This window comes from Camellia sinensis, chromosome 5 (genome assembly GCF_055761805.1).
Source record: "Camellia sinensis isolate YWXY chromosome 5, ASM5576180v1, whole genome shotgun sequence".
In the NCBI taxonomy this organism is placed as follows: Eukaryota; Viridiplantae; Streptophyta; class Magnoliopsida; order Ericales; family Theaceae; genus Camellia; species Camellia sinensis.
This window is the reverse complement of record NC_138965.1, coordinates 17132969-17153553: the sequence shown is the minus strand read 5'-3', so window position 1 is coordinate 17153553 and position 20585 is coordinate 17132969. Positions and strand designations below refer to the sequence as shown.

General features: G+C 41.8%; 1 pseudogene; it reads right to left on the bottom strand.

Moving 5' to 3' along the window:
* Window positions 1–5498: 5498 nt before the first annotated feature.
* LOC114266134 (basic endochitinase C-like) lies at window positions 5499–7731 on the bottom strand (annotated as a pseudogene).
* Window positions 7732–20585: the final 12854 nt, after the last annotated feature.

Sequence of the window (20585 nt, the reverse complement as noted above, 5' to 3'; positions counted from 1 at the left end):
ATCCAAGATGATTGTTATGACCACTAAAGATTACGTCCGTTAAGTGGGAATATGTCAAATGGGAGGTGATTTTCAACATGAAAAAGAGACTACGTCATTAACAATGAACCTCCGTAGAGATTAATCCATTAAGCATAAATCGCTAGTTCACGTTTTGAATAACCGTCAACTGATTGAAACAACTCTCAAATGAAAGAAATGAATAGGAAGTTGATTTATTAAAATGAAGTTCTTAAACATGGAAGTTAGTTAAAGAAAAACTAAGAACAATATTCAACAAGCTATGTATGAAAACTTATGAGACAACAATCAAGCTAATCAAAGCATGAACTATTTAAACAACCTAGAACAGCCCTAAAACAACCCTTAATGGGTGAAAAATAGTGGCTCAAAGTGCATGAAAAAAGCCTAAAAAGCTAATAAACAAAGAGGGAAAACAAGGCTAGTAAATAAGAACAAGGAGGGGTGGCTAACCCTCCACTTTTGAAACTTCAAAGCATGATTTTTAGCCTCTTTTTAACTCGGAAAATCAATTTAGAAAGAAAAGAAAAAGAGTGTAAAAGGAAGGGTTTGAGCTATAGGCAAAGGTGTAAGAAAGAGTGTAAACTCTCTCTACTCTTTTGGTAGCTCTCCAAACCCAAACTTAGACACTTGAAGGGAGATCATAACAACACAGAACTACAAGAACTAGATAGTAAATGATATAAATGAAAGCAAGAGAGTAAATAGCAAGATTATACCTTTTGACAAAGGTAGCTCTTTGTTTGTGAATCAAACTAAGTCCAAACACACTCTCAAGCTTGAATTATGATGCTCAAGGCTCAACCAAGGTTCATAGGCTAAGGTTTGACGGTGTATATGGTGTATGGATATAGGTTCAAGTTGGTAAGCTTGCTCAAAGGATCACTTACAAAAGAAGAAGGAGCTCTCAAGAAAGTGTAAAGGCTTTTTAGAAATTCTTCAACCCTCAAAATAATGATACAACTTCGTTTTTATAGAATTTGAGTAGGAGGGGTCATAAATATCTTCAAAAATGGACAGCTGGTGGGCTCCCACCCAGAATAGTATTTCCCACTACTAAGGCACAACCGGCCATCAATAGCCACAACCAGCCCTCAATGAGGCACGGCCGGGCCACAATGTGTTCCCCTATTTTTTTCATTAGACTCAGCATAGGGTGGCACAATGTGTAAAAAAGGATTTCTTGGGTATAATCAGTGGGAATATAGGAGGTTTGGTATAGTTTCAAAGCTTAAACATGGCCTCTTCGTTGAGACCTTGAACCACGCACAACACCACTTTCATCATCGAGTGTACCAGGCAAAGCGCTCGAGCCTTGCGGGAGGTCAAAAATGGGGTGTCTACAGTCATAAACTAGTGGCTTTGTTGTACTTAATCACATTAATGAGAAGATGACATGGATGGTTTGAGTAGGCCCTCTCAGGCCCACTCGCTTGTGGTATCTTACTCTCATGTGAATATGTAACTTTGTTCTCAATGGTTGCGCACTAGTAAGTAAGAAAGCCACAGAAGGGCATATGTATTAGCACATTTAGTCTACTATAATATTTGTCACTAGATATGTGTAAGGGTATGATAGCCAGCCCCAATCTCGGCACATTTGTAGATTACGATACGCATCTTAGTCAAGACTATTTGATCTCCCATAAGTCAAAAGTTTTGAGATGATTTTTGACATTGCACATATGAGGTTGAGAACAATTAGATAAAAGCTTTGGTGCTTTTAGTTTTGACCGAGGTAACGAGTATCTATTTGAGTTGTTTTTTAGAAAACTTTGTGAAGAGAAATGGATGCTTAGAAAATTGATTATTTCTAGCACTCAGCAACACAATGGTGTAGTAGAGATAAGGAATTAAGTATTGTTTATGTTAGGTGGATGATGGCGCAGTTTTCCCAATTGGGAATTGCATTTTAGTTTGTTGCCTATGTCCCTAACTAAGTGCCCTCCATATCAGGTTTTACACTCCATTTGAGTAATGGGTTAGCGAAGAGCCGTTTGTGGGCAATCTGTAACCATCAAGCAGCTTATCTTTATTTTACTTCTCATAAGGTTACGAAGTTAAGACCTAGAGTTCTATGGCGTATTATTGTATGTTGTCTTGTAAACTATTAGGGTCATGTGGCGCATTATTGTATGCTATCATGTAAACCCTCCGGGTCATGTGCTTATAGATGAGTAACTTTATGGGAGTGTAACTAGGTCACATAAAGTTTTCTTAGTAAAAGTGACATGAATAGAGTTTTAGAACTCTATAAGATAGAGAATTCTAAGTATGTCGCTTTATGTAGTTTAGTTGAGAATGGAAAAAAAAATTCAATATCCTAGGGATAATGGAAGCGACGTGCTTACTAGTGGATTACTCCATTAGAGAAGAATATTCTACATTCTTAGTTGCATGTTAGCGAATATGAAATTTTTCCATTTCATCACTGGGTGATTGAGAGGGAAACATTCATGATTGTTCTGCAAGACGATAAAGAGACTAGGATAATGCCAAAGTCTCTCTAGTCCCCTACTTTTAGAAAAGTGGATCAAAGTTGTGCATTTTAAGACAGTTTTTGAGGATTAATCATTTCTAGGATTTGGTTGACTTTCCAATATGACGCAAAACTGTTCTAAAGTTATGCGCGATTTGGGTAGTCATTTTTTGAGGCATAAGGCTCGTTAGATACCCAAAAGTTGCATCATTGAGGAAGGTGTAGACCATGAGAAGACTTTCTCTTGGGGAGTAAGGTTACTTCGACTTAGGCTATGATTGATATGAGTTCGGAACTTTGATTTGTGGACATTGTGACCCAACTTCTCGTTGGAGAATTGGATAAGTAGATCCATAGGGACTTACCTTCTGCTTTTATGGTGAAAAGTTAGAAGCGTAAAAAGATTGCTAGTTCCAATAAATCTTTAACGGCCCAAAACAATTATCCAAATAGTGGTTCTTAGATTTCGTCGAGCCATGATAGGCCAACGATGATCGATGAAGACCACTGAGGCATGATCATTGGTCCAAAAGAAGTTTTTCCTTACTTAGTCATTATGAACCATGAATTTATAAGGTTGTCGCCACCTAGGGTTGGTGGTCATCTATTTTAGACATGATAGACATGGGTGATGTAATTTATATGCTCGGATGTAAGATCCTTAGAGATTGTTTTGGGAGAATTCTCGGTTTGTCTTTAATGACTTACATAAGGAATATCCTAGAATGATTCCAGATGCAAAATTGCAAATCCATTGACTTATCCATTGGTAAAAGCTAGAGCCTCATATTCCTTGATCTTTTGTTGTGGGATCCTGAAGTACGCTACTTGGGCGTATCCGACATGATGAGTGCTATCTTTTGTAAATGGCCAACTGAGTAGTTTAGACCTTGACCTTACTTATTAGACTGTGGATATGATGCTTTATTGGTAGTGTATAAATTTGGCCCTTGTAAGATTTAATACGCTTGTTGGACACATCTTCAATGAAAGAAAATTGGTCACCAAAATATCTTTAGAGAGGTAATTGCGCAAGAGGTAGTGATCTTGAACCATTTCATGTGAGGCACACAAGGTGGATTCCGTTGTATATGCTTATCGCAAGAGGTGCTGATAAGGCTTATGTTTGGAAGCTAGAATTGCGCAAACTGTAGTTGTGTTTTTTCAATCAATCACTTATTTGTTGTGAGATTATGGGATATTGATACTATTATGCTTTGTGTCATAATGATTAGTAGATGATGAGGTCAGCATGTAAGATTGGCTCACTTACACGAGCAATCGCCATTGGCACTTGGGAGCGAGCAAGGATGAGACTAGTGGTTTATTTTATTTAGAGCTAAGAGAGGCTTAAATTATCCACTATGTATGTCGCCTTGGTTACAACCAAGATGAGGTCATGTTAAAGACCAAACATCAATGTTACTATCCACTTTCTATGTTGTGCCTGTTATGATTAGCCAGATGGGAGATCTTATTTGGCGCCTAGAAGGCGAGTAAATAGAGAATTCTGGTTAGACGCTAGAAAGCGACTAGATTAAGATCTATACGGTGTATCGAGAATGATGTCACACTTTGGAAGAGTTACTCCATCGTAACATGTATTCATACTACATGTGCTTGGCGACCGAGTAATGAGGTGAGAGAATAGATCCATGTTTCCTCATCGTGTAAGTCTTACATGTCATTATTTATCTGACTTTTACTTGTGTACCCTTTTGTGACCTTTGACTATGCTATAAGGTAAGAGGTTGATGCGGTCATGTATGATTCAGCCTTAAGGGACATCACTGGGAATAGCGGTCAATCTTAAACTAAATGACATGAAGGCAAAGGAAAAAATCATTTAGTATTACACCACCGTTGTATATTCACTACCGGTAACTCACATCACTCTGTATGAGAGGTGGATTGAGTGTGAATATATTGCAAGAATTGACAGGGTCAAACATGCTCTTTTGAGGGATTACAGATGTTTTTTGGACCGGTGTAATTAGATGGGTCTGGGGTATATGAGACACTATTTTTATTTTCAGGTTGATATCTCTATACTGGCACTTTTTGAGTTTCTAGTGTAGAGCTTCCACATGCAGGTGTTCTCAGTGGTCGCACAGTCTATTGGCTAGTATGATTGCGTTTATTAGGTAGATTGAGAAACAAAAGGCGCGGTGTCACGCCAGCGCATGTTCAAGTCGGAGATGCTAGAAATTGGGTCGGGTTTAGAACTTGCCCATGGTGGCATGACCCGATTAGGAGAGATCCAAATAAAATAATGGATTATATTTCAAGATATGAGAAAATCTTGATATCAGATAATCTTGATATGGATAATTGTCAATATATTAGTTGATAATTATTAATTAGATATTGTTGATATGAGATAGACATTGTCTGGGATAATACATCTATCTTATGGATCTCCTAACTCTCCTATATAAACAAAACTTGGGTTCTGTATTTGACACAACAAAAAATGATACGTTCTTTCTTCCCATAAACCATTCCACCTTTGTACTATGAATAGCGTGGGTAGTTTTTTAGTAGTACTACTCCATTACTGGGAATTATTCAAAGACATTAATGGAGGCACATGATTCACCCACATGATCCATAAATTTGGTTTGAGAGCGAAAAGTATACCCGAATCCATTTATTTTCACTGTGTATATAGTATACTAATTTCTACAGTATTAATTCATGAATATTCATAAAAGTAATATATATATTTGTGGCCAACTTTGATTTTCCTTGTGATGTGTGACATTTTAAAAGTAAACGAGAGTATAGAGTGTTACATAACTGGTCTTTTTGTAGTCTCTTGGCCTTGACTACAATTTGTCTGCAAATTTCATTTGTTTTTTTAGAAAATATAGCAATCACTCGGAGCTAGAACAAAAAAAGTTGAAAGTCATTATCATTGTGCACACTTATTTTAGTTTAGTACAACAGTAGGTTGTGCAGTTTTCAACTGATTGCAACAACTGTAGGGCAGTTGCAATTACATAGAGTCAAGCAAGAGTCCGGTTCTGAAAGGCTCTTGGTTGTTACAGTCAAGATTGTCACCGGTGCTAACATCAAATAGTTCATCACTACAATACCTTTTATAGAACCCTATGCGATCCTCAACCCTCGAATCCTGGCCACGACCGCAATTAAGACCTTAATTTATGATGTTTGTGATGACGCCATACCTGGGAACCCGACTTGCCGCTAGGTCATCGGGCATTGGCATCCAATTTCCAATGATGACATCATGGCAAGAAGGCTTCGGCGATTGTGTGGTCATCCAGAACCATACAGCTGTCTCAAATGAGATGACTGGGTCAGTTTCTGCTAGATCTGGGTTGTTCAGGAGGTCCAATTCCAAGGCCTCTCCTGCTTGTCCATAGTTGTAATTGTTGAAATTAATATTTATGAAAACATAAAGTCAAAGTATTTCCATGATTAACAATAAAAAGCAAAAGCAAAAGCAAAAGCAACTACTTGACTTACTAGGAAAGTTGGATTGGGCCTCGGTCATAATATTGCTTGCTGGGAGCACAGGGCCATTGAGTTTCAAATTCTTGATCACCGTAGTCACCTATCGAGAGTACTTCTTTCACACGGCAGTATCCCCACAAGAAACGCCCACTTGGTGCAACGTCCCAGCCACCTAATAATATCATACACATACATTAACCAAACCATAATATTCACCATCTATTTTTTTTTATGGAAAACTTATTTGATCACGTAGCTATCGACATCCGATCAATATGATTTTTTACAGGCATATAGTAATCGACAAATTCTACACATTAAATGATTCAAATTATCAAAACGAAACCCGTGGTGGGCCTCTATGGGCCCATCAGCACTCTCTAGTCTGCTCTGGGACTAGAGGGAAGCTAGGACCATCTTTAAAATATAATAATTTTAATACATGTTTTAATTAATGTAAATACTTTGAGATAGATATACTCAACCTGCATGGCTTTCTATAATAACAGTCTTTCGTACATTTTTCTTCATTCTTTTTTGATTTTTCTATTTTTTTCTTTTTAGAAGCTTTTTTTTTTTTTTAATGTTCATTATGTTTTCAGAATATGAACACACATATATTTATATATATTGTATTATATAACTTGTGGGTGTTGATTTCTAACCACATAACCAAAAGGGAAACTCAGCTGAAGAACACCGACAGAATAAAATGAACCAAATATCTACTAATAAGGAGATGAGAATTCTACGGTGGTTCGTCCACCTAGGGGAACTCCGATGATCAAGTCAGTAAACTTTCTCTCTCACAGATATCAAAATAGTACTTAAACTCCCAAGAAAAAACTTACTTTAGACCCACAAGGGTGCCTCACTTTTATAACCAACAGTGACCTGATCACCTAGAAGACTTACTTTATTGGACATAGGCTCAATGCTCATCCTAGACTCTTGGCTAGATAGGGATAAACTCTTCATGAGCCTTATCCTTATCCAGACTATGATCATCCCTTGTTCTAGGACTCTTATCCCTTATTTGGATACCTCGAGATTTTGACATTACGGCAAAACATCTCAGCAACGCCATGATCACCTCAGCAACATGACTCATCCACGTGGCACCTTAGTCGACATCTCGGGCTATCTTGGCCATGTGGCATCATTCGCAAAGTTCTTCCCCATAACTGCCCCCTAGGTTCTATTATCTCGGCAACCTGAAGTGATGGAACCTATATTGTTTGTCTAACCAACATGCCGGCTCAAAACTCAGATACTACCCCCATTGAGATCATGACTCATTGGCTTAAAGTAACTATGATTCAGTTGCCCACTTTATCAAGAATCAAGAATCAAGAACCAAGAACCAAGTTCTTTTAAGCATTTCAATTGAGCTCGACCTCCAACCGAGGTTCTTACCCCATTATTTCAAGAATTTCAAGAGTTTCAACTGCGCATGAGTTTTCACGCACAATTATTTCAAGCATTTCCTCCACATGTCCCATCTTTACTGGCTCATACTTGACACGAGTTATCGAATCGTGTCGTTTCTGTTCACGTCGCTTGACAGGCACGTCGTCCAAGGTACTTTCATTACATTTTTGAGCCTTTTCAATTTTTGACAAAACTCTCTCTATCTCTCTTCGCCTTCTCATTTTTGCAAATTCAATTTCTCTTTTGCGTTTTAAAATTTCTCTCTCTATCAAACCACTCTCAAACCGCCATTGTTGTTCCTTCGAGCTTCCAGCAGCCATCTGTTCATTACCTTCGGCAATCTTTTCATTGCTTCCTCACCACCTGAGTCCGGGGATTACGAATCCAGTGGCCATTTCTTTGGTTCCATTCTATAAGTCTTCAATTTCCTCTTTTTCATTTTTTGTTCTCTACTATTCTTGACTGTGTTCCTCAATATTTTTTGCTCTTGAATTTTCCACATGCCTTAAATTGTATTTGTAATCACTTATGTGTTGCTATTGAATTTGTATTCATAGTTGTACTATACTTTTCTTCATTGTTCCTGTACACTCCCTTGTACTCATTCATTAAATGTCATGAATTGATGCTCACAAGTTTGACAATGCCTCTGGTTTTGGACTTCTTGATTCTGAATCGTGTCTTTCTTTAAATTTGGTCGTGTTCTTGAACCGCTGCTCCATGCCACTGCACTTGTCACATTGTTATTTTTCTCTATCTTTTTCTGAATCATGTTTATTTTCTGCTTTTCTTGCTTTGTTTCCAGATTTTGCCTTCGAATATTGTTCACTTGCATGGATTCTAGGCCTGTGTTTTGACTTAGAAATCATATTCTTAGGAAAACTGAAACAAATCCTCTCTTAGATCTTTAAGAACCCTTACCCTAGTGCTCATTAGGGTCTTGCCAAGGTCTTTGAACCCACATTAAACCCTTTTTACACAGACAACAGTACCCAAATCACCCTAGCTGAGATCATGGGTATGTTTAAGTGGAGAATAGATTCGCCGACCAAACTTGAGTATTTTTTCCAGGAGTTCTCTATCCCAACCGATGTTCATCTCAGGGTGGCTAGCGAAAAGGACTCCATGATGCCTGGAGAGGCCTTCTACCCCTTTCCAATAGTCTCCATTATCGAGGATGGAATCAAACTCCCCTTTGACATCTTATTTAGAGAAGTCCTTTACTTCTATAAACTAACCCATGCAGTTAGCAGTAAGCACCTTTAGGGTCATCAACGGTGTTGTTGAGCTAGCACGCCGATAAAAGGCTAGGATAACTCTGTCTGGCCTCCAATATTGTTACACCATGAGTGGCCTTAAATCCAAAAGTGACTATACTTACTACTTGAAGCCCAGATCCACCAAGTACAAGCTCATAGCCAACTTTCCCGACTCTAATAAAGGTGCTGGAGAAGATATTTGATTGTCTCGGGAAACTGGGAGTTCACGTTGGATGACGATCTTCATCTCTGCCCACTACGCCGAGGAGTTTTTTGGGAAGGTGAGGATAAGAACTTAGTCACCCCACAGTTCAATTTTTGTTAACACTTAGTAATTATTTCTCTTAAATATACTACTATTTTCTCATTGTTTCTGCAGCTCCTCTCCAGCCGTCAAAGAATTTTTGCCAGGAGTATATCCCAAGCTGAGATCTCAACCGGCTTCTGGGTCTGCCAATCAAAAATTGCAAGGCCCCTATTCTATTGAACTACATGCCGACATACTGGTTCCCGCTCCCTAACATTCCCAAAAGAAGCCAGACTCTGCCTTCCGCATCCACTCCACCAACTACATCTTCGCCTAGGCCAGACTACGCATCTAGTTCGGATCCTGTTGAACAGTTCTCACTCTCTACTGCAACCCAACTCATTCCACCATTCTAGTGCTAACGCTGATGTCGAATTTTGTACGGTCCTGCCGGTCGAACTCCAAAGTGACCATTGCCATCACCGTCGAGGAGATGAGTCACAAACCGACAGTTACGGAGGACCTACTGGCCAATTTGCCGATGTTATATCTATGCAGTCCACCCCACAATCTCAGCCAAAGCCGAAGCCGAAGCAGAAACCTGTAAAAAAGGCCAAGGCAAAGGCTACTATTACCCACATTCCTTCTGATTTTGAAAAGGATCCAGAAGACTCTATCTGAATATCCAAACCGGCTGACGCTGAGAAAAGGCCAGTCGAGGCTGAATCATCCGATGCATCGTCACCGAAGAAGAAGAGATCAGAAAGCCCAGGAGTTGGGAGCAGTTTCCACCCCGACGATACATGGGCGCCCGAGGTTCTTGTAGGTGACAGGTCCCTTAAGGCCAACGATAACGCAGTGGTAAGCTTGAAAATTGGCGTTGCGTTGTCCACAGTTGTTCTCCTACCGGACGACATGAACCAGGTCACCAAGTTCAATCAATATGAAAACTTCGCGATGATGATGCGCCACTCAGTCTTGGTAAGTTTCTTAACTTCTTCTTTGCTATTTTCACTTTTCAATTCCTTCAGTTAGCCAAATTTTCTAACTTGTTCCTTTTCTTACAAGCCATCCAATATGCCAACTCCCACGTAGTCAAGGCCGAGATGGTGAAGAAGAACCTCATGAAAAAGATACAGGAAGCTACACGTCTCCTTGCTTCACTGAATGAAGCTAAAACCTACGTACGGAGCTTGCTAGACAAAACAAAAGCTGCCAAAAATGTTAGAGCCGAGGCTAAAGCCGAAGCTGCGGAGGCTGCCACCGAAGTTGCCAAGACTGATGCCAAGGCCGCTAAGGTCAAAGAAATAGAAACCGAGGCCAAACTCAAAGAGGCCATTAAGTCAACGGAGGCCGAGGTAATGGTCGCCAATGAGAAGGCGCTCAAGGACGGATAAGCCGGCGTACGCGACCAGTATAAGCCTCAAGTCAATCTGGCTTGCAACAAAGGCTATTACCTTAGTTGGATGGTGTAAACGCGCCCGCGTGAGGCCTTCGTGCTACAGTTCAGACTCAATTTGTGTCACGGTTCTTAATCTGAACCAAAGAGTCCAAATCTGGCAAATCGTTTTGAGAAAACAGATTTTTAAAAAACAAGTGCCAAACATGGACTGCTTTGCCAGATACAGAGTTGCCACCTAAATAATTTTTAAGGGGGTATTTAGGAAACCCTAACTCGGTGCCAAAGGCCACGTGTCCGTCATCACCAAGGTTGCCTCGACTCGGCAGCTTGGGTACGATTGGGGAAGGTCAGCTTTGAGCACCCCCTCTCGCCCGATCCGAAGATCGGCCTCTACTAACCGTGATATCCGTCTTTGAAAACGTTATGTGTTCTTATTCCGGTTATTAGCCTAGAATTACTATGTTATGCGCACAGCAAACAAGTATAGACCAAATTGCTTAAATTGGAACAAAACATTTCATGCTCGTTTTGAAGATGGTTTGCTACTCGCAAGTAGGCTAAAATGCAGGTTTTGCCACCCTTAAGTGGGCTTTAGAAAAGATGGTCTTGCCACTATCTAGTGGGCTTAAAACTCACAGTTTTAATGCATTGTTCCAATGTAGGCAATTCAACCTCCATCCACAGGCATTCAAGCAGTTATATCACATAAGCAGCTAGCCTCATGGTAATCATGCTGTTATGGCAACACTCACACGCATGCGGTATGCTAAAGCATAAATGCTTACCGAGTACTCTGAGCCAAAACAAAAACTAGTTAGTAATCATATGCATGATCCTAGTTCATGTTAGGATGGCTAATGCAACACATGCAAAATGCAACTAAGATAGGCTTGGCTAATCTACAATGACATGTGAAATGCTACAACTAACACGTATTCGATTTGGAATTGAAATACAAATGCAGTTAGAATGATGCGCCGAGCCCGGTGCATGCAAGACAAATGTATGAATGCACGCATGCATAGCATAAGGTATGCTAATTTAAATATGCCCTAGTCTACCATCATAAGCAGGTAAATAAAAGGGAAGAAAGACATCGGGTTGGAAGACATACACACACTCACGCACACTTATTACACAATTGCCCTCGCTTGGAGGGTTCAAATAAATATTACAGTCCGAATAAATAATACTAAATTAATTATTACAGAATTTCTAATTAATTAACAAATTAAACACAGGATTAAAGTGGCCACAGCCCTGCCTTGGGATGCGTGGATGATGCAAGTTTGACTCGTCTCGCCCGGAAATTTGCTGCCATAGCACTGTTGCCTCTGTTGACACTGCCCTGCCCCTCTGAAATTTATGAAAGTCTCCTGAACTGTTCGGAACTTCATTCTGAGTGCAGTGGAGTTCCACCGGCCGAATCAAAAGGCCACCGGCCATGGGAATGAGGTTATCGGCTAAAGATTTTGCTCTCGGCCAAAATTATTTGCCGGTCGGCACTCATCATTGCCGGCCGGCCAAATCTTCCTATTGAAGCCTGCAGTTGACAGCAGCAGAGGGCAAGCAGTGTATGGCATGGAATTTTCAAGCAAATGCGAGCATGGGCACACTCCCTATCATGCAAGGGACTCAAGGGAGCATGACCCTCGACCCTCGGGCCATCAATTGTGCACTTTTGATGCATGATGGCCTAAAAGGCCAAGTTAGCAACTTTGATGTAAATGCATGCAAACAAAAAAAAAAAATGAATGCCAACACCCTGTCATGTTGAGGTCAAGGGGATTGATGACCGAGGGTTGAGACGTGTTACATCACTTGGAGTATGAGCACTCCCCAATCCTCATACTTGGCTTGACACCCCAAACCAAGCCAAATGTAATGCATGGATGCAATATACAATGCAAAGTGATGCAACTCATGTAAGATAACATGAACATGCTAAGCCAACGCAACATGACACTATCTAATCCTGCATGCTAGACTAATGCAATATGGACATATCAAGCATACAACAAGACTATGTAATGCCATTAACTAAACAACATGCAAACATGAGAAAATGATACAATGTAAGCATGCAACCAATGCAATACAACATGCAAGCATGCAAAATATGCAAAGACGGACTTATACTGAAATGAGAGGACCTCAGCCCACCCCCGAAACAGTGGCCTAAGAGGATACACAAGAGCACAAATGATACATGCAAGCATGCACACATCAAGGTCCATCACCTAAGCATAAAAGGGGACAACTCTAAGCATACTTAAAGGCGATATATATGGGCATTAAACCAACATGCTAAGCTCTGAAAATGAATAGAGAATGATGCCAAATCAAACAAAACATGCAAGCGAGACATGCAACAACGACCAACACTTGAAGCCCATAAAGGGGGTCAAACCAAAGCTACGTCAACCAAACCTTAAAGGACCAAAATGACCTAAAACAGTCCCAAGGGACCCCAAAACAAGACTAAAGCATACATAGATCATGGTCAAAACACACCAAGGAATGAGTCCAAAACATGGGCATTCAAGGCCAAAAATGGGAGCATTGCTCAACACCTCCCCCATGCAAACACAACATGAATTTTTCAATACAAAATGGAGTTTTAGCATGCAAAAAAGGCCCTCAAAACCCACTGATATGGCAGCCTAATGTCTAAACACATAGGCATGCACAATGACCATTTTCCAAGGCACAAAAGAACAACCTTTCAAGGCAAGAAACTGATGATGAATGTGGGCATACAAGCATGGATTAGGAATGAAATGGCATATGAAATGACTCCAAATCATTGAAACCACCCAACTAAAGCATGCTAGTGACTCACACACCCAAGACTCACAAGCCAAAATACAAAGGGGCTATACCAAACATGGCAAATACGACCAAACCAGCACCCAAAAGACCTCAATCATGATAAATCATGACCAAAAGCTTCACAAAGCTAGGCAAGAACATGCAAGCACGATGGTCTAATGGCTAGATGCACTTCTAGGCAAAATGGGGGAGTACAAAGAAAGTATATTAAGCATGTAAGGGACCACAAATCTGACCAAAAACAGAGGTAAGATATGCTCAAATAACACCCAAAAACCTCTGAAATAGGGCCAAATACAACCAAGCATACGTGCTACCCTTATGAGCCAAAACATGAGCAAAATGAGAGACCAAGGGAGAGGGGTGTCCCTCCCCTTTACAAGACCTCAAAACCCCTTCTTCACTACTGAAAATCCACTGGATTTCAGTGGTGAGAAGGCCAAGACTCAAGAGTAACCAAAGCTTAAGAAAGAAAGCACCAAAAGGGCCAAACAAGGCCTAAAAAGGGGAGGTTGACCCCGAACCACAAAAGGACCTTAATGAAAGATCTCAAGCATGCAAATACAAGACTTTTTTATGTTATACACAAAGCTTAAATCAGCATGCAAGGTAGGTCAAAAACTAATGCAAGATTGGGGAAAATAAAGCAAAAGTCTTACCCTTGAAGAACACTTCAAGAACAGCTGGTCCAGCCACTCTCTTCTGACCAAAATCAGTCCAAAACTTCAAAAACAAACCCTCAAAGCCCCTCAAGGTCGAAGCAGGTGTAATGGTGTGTGTCTTAGTGCAAAACTAAGGTCAAAACACACTTTCTAGGCCTCCGAACACATACTAAGGATGAGAGAGAGGGAAATATATATAGAGAGAGTATATGACAGATGTGTATATGTATAATCTCTGGTTTTTTTGTTCAAAATCTCTAACCCTCTACAATGGAAGAAAAGAGGTGCTTATATAGGCAAAAGAAATGGTTCTAAGCTTCTCAAAGAAGCTAAGTAAAAGGGGGCAAAGGGGGTAAGGAGGTCAAGGCTTCTTGAGGAAGCTAAGACAGCTGGCCAAGCTTCTTGAGGAAGCTTTGACAAAGGGTCAAGCTTCCTCAAGAAGCTTTGACCAAAAAGGGGTAAAAGGGGCAAAACAGCCACATGTTAGCCCCGGGGTAGGTTTGGTGTATTCCAGCTGGCACAGCTGGCATGCACCATGCCTAAAGAAGGCAAAAAGTTGTTATCGGCCAAAAAAGGAGGTCGCCGGCCAAACAGATAGCCAGCCGGCCATATGGAGTGTCGACCGACCATTGGTATTAAGAAACCATGGCCGGTGTCAGCAATTAATGGCCGGCGATGTAAAGGGAAGGCCGATGGGTGTGGGGATGGTCAACAAGCCATTCCCTACCCCTCAAAGCAAAAACACAAGTATTTGGTGCGAAACCAAATGCAAGACGAACAAGTTGAGAGATCCTGAGGCAAGGCGCGCAACCAAGGCCTCCGAGAACTCAAAACGAACACGAACATGGATGATCACCGAGTGTCCCCACCGGTGACGTCCAAGTCTTGAGGACAGTCAAAAATGGGGTGTCTATAGTTGTCCCTCTTTGACAGAACTCGAAAGTCATAACAATGACGGGAGTGATTGTCAAAGCCCAGAGACGACCCATTTTTTACCAGGCCGAAGACTGAGACAAACACGCAAGGCAAACAAGATATGCGCCCGAAGGCAGGGGCAAAATGCAAGACAATGCACAAAGCCGAACATAACTTATAATCATGCAAAGAAAGCTATAACGAAGCATAATAATGCAACAATTTTAAGCTAGCATACACCAAACTACACTACAATGCAGAAAGGATGTAAGAGAATTATATAATTCTCAATACGTCTCACGCAGAGGATACAATACCTGCGCAGTTCATCTGGTTGCACCAGCCTCAAATGAACCGCACATACAATATCGTGCCTGAAAAGAAAGCAAACTTAACAGGTATAATATTGTTAGCAACATGCATAACATGCAATCGAAAGTGCGTGACAACGCAAGTTGAGTGGGACGCATAACAATTCCGTGAAGGCACAAACACATGTAAGTAAAGAACACGTGACAACGTGCACAATGTGTATGAAGAAACTTGAACACATGTAAGTAAAGCATGCGGTCTACGCAAACAATGTGTATAGAGCCTTGAAATTGAACACATGTAAGTAAAGCATGCGGTCTACGCAAGCAATGTGTATAAAAAGGAACTTGAACACATGTAAGTAAAGCATAACGCGACAACGCATGCAATGTGTATAGAAACTTGAAATTGAACACATGTAAGTAAAGCATGCGGTCTACGCAAGCAATGTGTATAAAAAAGGAACTTGAACACATGTAAGTAAAGCATGCAGTCTACGCAAGCAATGTATATAAAAGGAACTTGAACACATGTAAGTAAAGCTTGCGGTCTACGCAAGCAATGTGTATAAAAGGAACTTGAAATTGAACACATGTAAGTAAAGCATGCGGTCTATGCAAGCAATGTGTATAAAAGGAACTTGAACATGGTAAGGACCAATTATTCATGATGTTGAAATGCCGAGCACTGTAACATGGTATAATTGAAGTGATTTGTGGAATTCACAAGATACAAAAAGGATACAGGAAGGGACGTTCCTTACGCGTGCCGAGCATCGCTCATAGAAGACACGGCTTGAGGTTAACTCGAAGGACTACTAATGTTCCGAAAGTGTACTTCCTTGCACTGTCTCAAGTAATGAAGGCGCCAAATCACATAGTTGACCCGAACAAGGGCGCGGGAGATGCATGGCTCACAAGGGGAGGTTACTGGCATCAATTCCGATACTTTGCCGCCCTGCTCTTCTTTTTGCTTTACTTTTCTTTTTACTAGTGGTTTGAACACATTGCACTGCCTTAAGTAGGTTTTACCTTTTCAAAAAAAAGAAAAGTGTATTTTGCAAAACACTTGAGGGAAATAAAACAACCATTTTAATCAAAATGATGTTACATTTGTGCTTCCTATGCATCGCATCGCATCGCATGAAATTGAACTTGGTTTGAAAATTGAGCATTCGCATCGTAATAATCAGGTAGTGAGCTGTCTTACAACTCGATAAGCAAAAAAGACTTGAAAAGAGTGAAATACAACTCGATAAGCAAATTTATAACAACTCGATAAGCAAATGGGCGTAATGCCGCAAAATCCATCATCGGAGGGCCTTGGAAGTGGTGGCATTCTCCAAATTCTCAGCATGTTTCAACATATAAACAGCTTAGGGAGCAAAGAGGAAGACCACCGGCCGCGGGAGAAAGCCATCGGCCTCAAGAAACGACCATCGGCCAGAATCTTTGATCGATCGACCAAAAGTGGTGGTCGGTCGGCACTATATTTGGCCGGCCGGCCATGAATGAAAGAATCACCAGAATATTGACACCTATCCTCCACTCAATCTTATCCCCTACAAAAGGCCTCAGCTTTGTAGTTCAACTCAATTCAACACTGATTTGCTCGAAATGGAGGGATTTCTTGCCCAGAATCTCTCGTCCTAGATTAACAACTTGGATGGCTCGGAAAAGCTGAATTTCTGGCGTTTCGGCATAAATGCATTATTCACTTTGAGTCGCACTGCGCTGCACTTTTCGTTTCTTCATGCTGCAGTGAGGTTTTGGAATCCGGTGACTCACGTCTTTAGCTTTAGCAGGCAAGTGGTATGCCCTACCTTCGAAGATTTTCAAGTTTTAATGGAATCCAAGCGTGACGAGGAGATCTTACCCTAGCTTAACTTTGGTCATGTTCAGACCTTAGGGCGAATGTGTGGACTCACTATGTATGACGCTCGATCTCTGATTTGTGACGGAATGCTAGATATTCTGAGTTTGATTCATCAGTTTTCGGATACCGGTGATCGCGACGAACATCATTGGCAAGGCTTCCGGCGACATGCCCTCTGTTTGTGCATACTATCTCATTTTCTGTTTTCCTCAGGCTCCGGGGGATCTAGCATCCGGTTGATTGAGGTTACCCAAGGCTTGAAGGAGGGCAAAGGCTGCATTGCCATGACTCTGGCCGAGACGTTGATGGGCTTCGATGCCTTTTATCGCCGAGAGACGACCAGATTTGTGGGGAGTCCACTACTGCTGCAAGTAATGTTTCCCACCCAATCTCACATATGTATTGCTCACATCACTCGACCCTCAAGCTCAGTTTTTCTCACAAAATCCCTTTTCTCACTTTTCTCTCATCGTACTTCTCTATATTCTTTATTCTCTTATTTTTCATCCCTTCCCAGGTGTGGTTGATGGACAAGTTGTAGGTTGTGGACTCTTGCCCAGCATACTCAGCTCGCGGCTACTTCTTCAGGCAACGTCTAGTCAACGCCCTTGACGAGGGATGGTGGTTTGATTGGATGTGCAGCCTGTCCGTAGACCGCATTGCTTGGCGGTGCCCTTGGCTCAATCTACCGGCAATGGGCTACAACATGTCCCGACAGATCGGGATTCAGTTGATTGGCTTGACCCACTGCGTATTCTATTTCCCGTCCCGGTTCCAGCGTCAGTTTGGCCACGATTAGACCTGTCTGGCAGAGGGGATAGAGTATCCAGCTGCATTCCCAGCCCGAGGTGCGCAGCTCACTCGGCAAGCCACAGCGTGGAGGACAACAGAACTCCCAGCCCCCGCTCCTACTTTCAGTTGCACTTTGTCTGATGAGTGCTTGGATTGGCTCAATGAAGAGGCACAGGAAGGGCCCAGCTTGGCATCAGAGGCTTCGACCAGCTCTCGGAGGGGGCGCAGGAACACCTGACTTATCTATGCCCCAGATTTATTGCTTTATTAGCACTTTCAAGTTTTCTTAATGAATGTAATAAAAAGCAACTTCAATTTGTATGCAAGAGCAGGAGGACTCTGTACTGAAATCAATGAACTTTGAAGGTTATGGTACTGAAAATTTCCCGTTTTGGTCTAGAGATGGTCTTAGTTGTAAAAAGATTAATTTGAACAAAGTCAACTTTTATCAAAACTTTTCAAAACTATTTTTGATATGGATCAGAACTGGACACGCCTGAGATCTGTCACTGAGATGCACAAACCCCGGATCCCAGCAACTGGAAAGTTGCCCCTAGTTTGAATAGTACCGCAGCACTGCTTGGCAACAGAAAGTTGCCCCTAGTCTAAATAACACTGTACCAGAGATCATAACCGGACTCTTGAATGTTGAATAAACAAAAATGACCGAGATGATCAAATGGACAAAGCTGATCGGGGAAAAGTTTATGGCTGAACTTCAGGATGAAGCTGCCTACGTATCCCAAAGATGGGAATCAAGCCTTACGTAGTTCAGGCTTAGGTTCACTCGAGGATTTTCACTCTCCTTTTACGCTCTAATTTTTGCCAAGGCCGCCCTTTGCGAGTTATCAACCTTGCGAGCTCAGTTCAGTTTTTTATATTTTCTAATTTTTTCAATGCTCTAACTTTTGCCTAGGTCGCTCTTTCGGGTTTTCAGCCTAGCGAGCCTCTCAGGGATAATATTTCTTCAACTTGTCCATATTGATCGGTTGGGAGAACTCTAGGCCATCTAGATCCATCAGAACCACAGCTCCACCTGACCAGATAGCTTTGATGATGTAGGGACCGGTCCAATTGGGTCTGAACTTGCCCCTTGGGTCGTGGATGGGAGCTCGGTTGTCCTTGAGCACCAAATCTCCTTCCTTTAGATTCCTGGACTTGACTTTCTTGCTGAAAGCCTGGGCAATTCTGTGCTGATAACTTTGAACATGGTACAGTGCTTTCAGTCTTCTTTCATCAAAGAGCATGAGTTCCTCAAACCTGCTCTGCTGCCAATCTGCTTCGGCTATTTGACACTCAACCAATACTCGCAATGACGGAACCTCAATTTCGATAGGTAGAACGGCCTCCATTCCATAAACCAATGAATACGGAGTCGCTCCGGTAGAAGTTCTAATTGAAGTCCTGTAGCCCTACAGAGCAAACGGCAACTTATCTGGCCAATCACGGTAGGTCTCCACCATCTTCTGCAGTATGTGTTTGATATTCTTATTGGCGGCCTCGACCGCTCCGTTGGTTTGCGGCCGGTATGTGGGTGACTTATGAAAAGCCACGTTATATTTCTCCCACAAGTCAATCACTTCCTTCTTAAAGTGGGAACCATTATCCGAAATGACCTCGTTTGGGACCCCATAGCGATAGATGATATTGTTTCTGATAAATTTTGCAACGTGCAACACCTTCAACACCGCATATGATTGGGCCTTGACCCACTTTGTAAAGTAATCTATCGCGACCAGGATAAACTCATGTCCATTCGATCCCTTCGGAGTGACAGCCTCGATCACATCAATTCCTCAAATTGAAAATGGCCATGGCGAAGTCATATTGTACAACTTCGACGGCAGAATATTCATGCGATTTGCATGGATCTGGCATTTGTGGCATCGCCGAACAAAACCGATACAATCCTCCTCCATGGTGGACCAGTAGTAACCTTGTCTGAGGATCTTCCGTGCTAGCATCACTCCATTCATATGCGCACCGCATTCTCCTCCATGGATGGCCTCCATCAGGCGATTCAATTCCTCGGCTTCAACACATAGCTTATGCATTCCTAGATGACCTCTCTTGTACAATTTACCTCCGTAGATGATGAACTGAACGACCATTCTTATGATTGCCCTTTTATCCTTGGCATTTACCCCTGGCGGGTATGCTTCCTTCTCCAAGAAATTCCAAATGTCGTAATACCAGGGGCTTTCGTCTTGAACCTCATCTATAGCAGCAATTGACTCATAGGCTTGCGCAAATTTCTGGTCAATGATGACTGGACACATCCGGACTCCGAATGGGATGTTTATCATGGAAGATAGAGTTGCTAACGAATCTGCGAACCTGTTGTTCTCTCTTAGTAAATGAGCAAAGTTTAGCTTCTCAAACCGAGGAATTAACAAGTCCAAGGTCCGATGATACATCATCATCTTTTCTTCTTTGACTTTCCAGTCTCCTTTTGCTTGAGACACAACAAGGTTCGAGTCCCCAATGACGTCCAACCGTCTTGCCCCTAGTTCCAGGGCTGCTTCTAGACCAGCAATGCATGCCTTATATTCTGCTTCGTTGTTCGAGACTTTGAACCGGAGCTTGAAGGCTAGAGGGATACGGGAATTGTCGGGTGCTATCAGCAACACTCCTATCCCATACCCGTATTGATTTGACGCTCCGTCAAAGTACATCATCCAATACTCGTCGTCGACGTGCAAAATGGCTTCATCCGGGAATAAGTATTCAACTGCTTCACCTCCTTCCACTGGATGATCGACTAAGAATTCTGCCACTGCCCTTCCCTTGACTGACTTGCGCGTCACATATTTTAGATCGAATTCGGAAAGCAACAGCAACCAACGAGCTAGCCTACCCGTAAGTGTCGGTTTCTCGA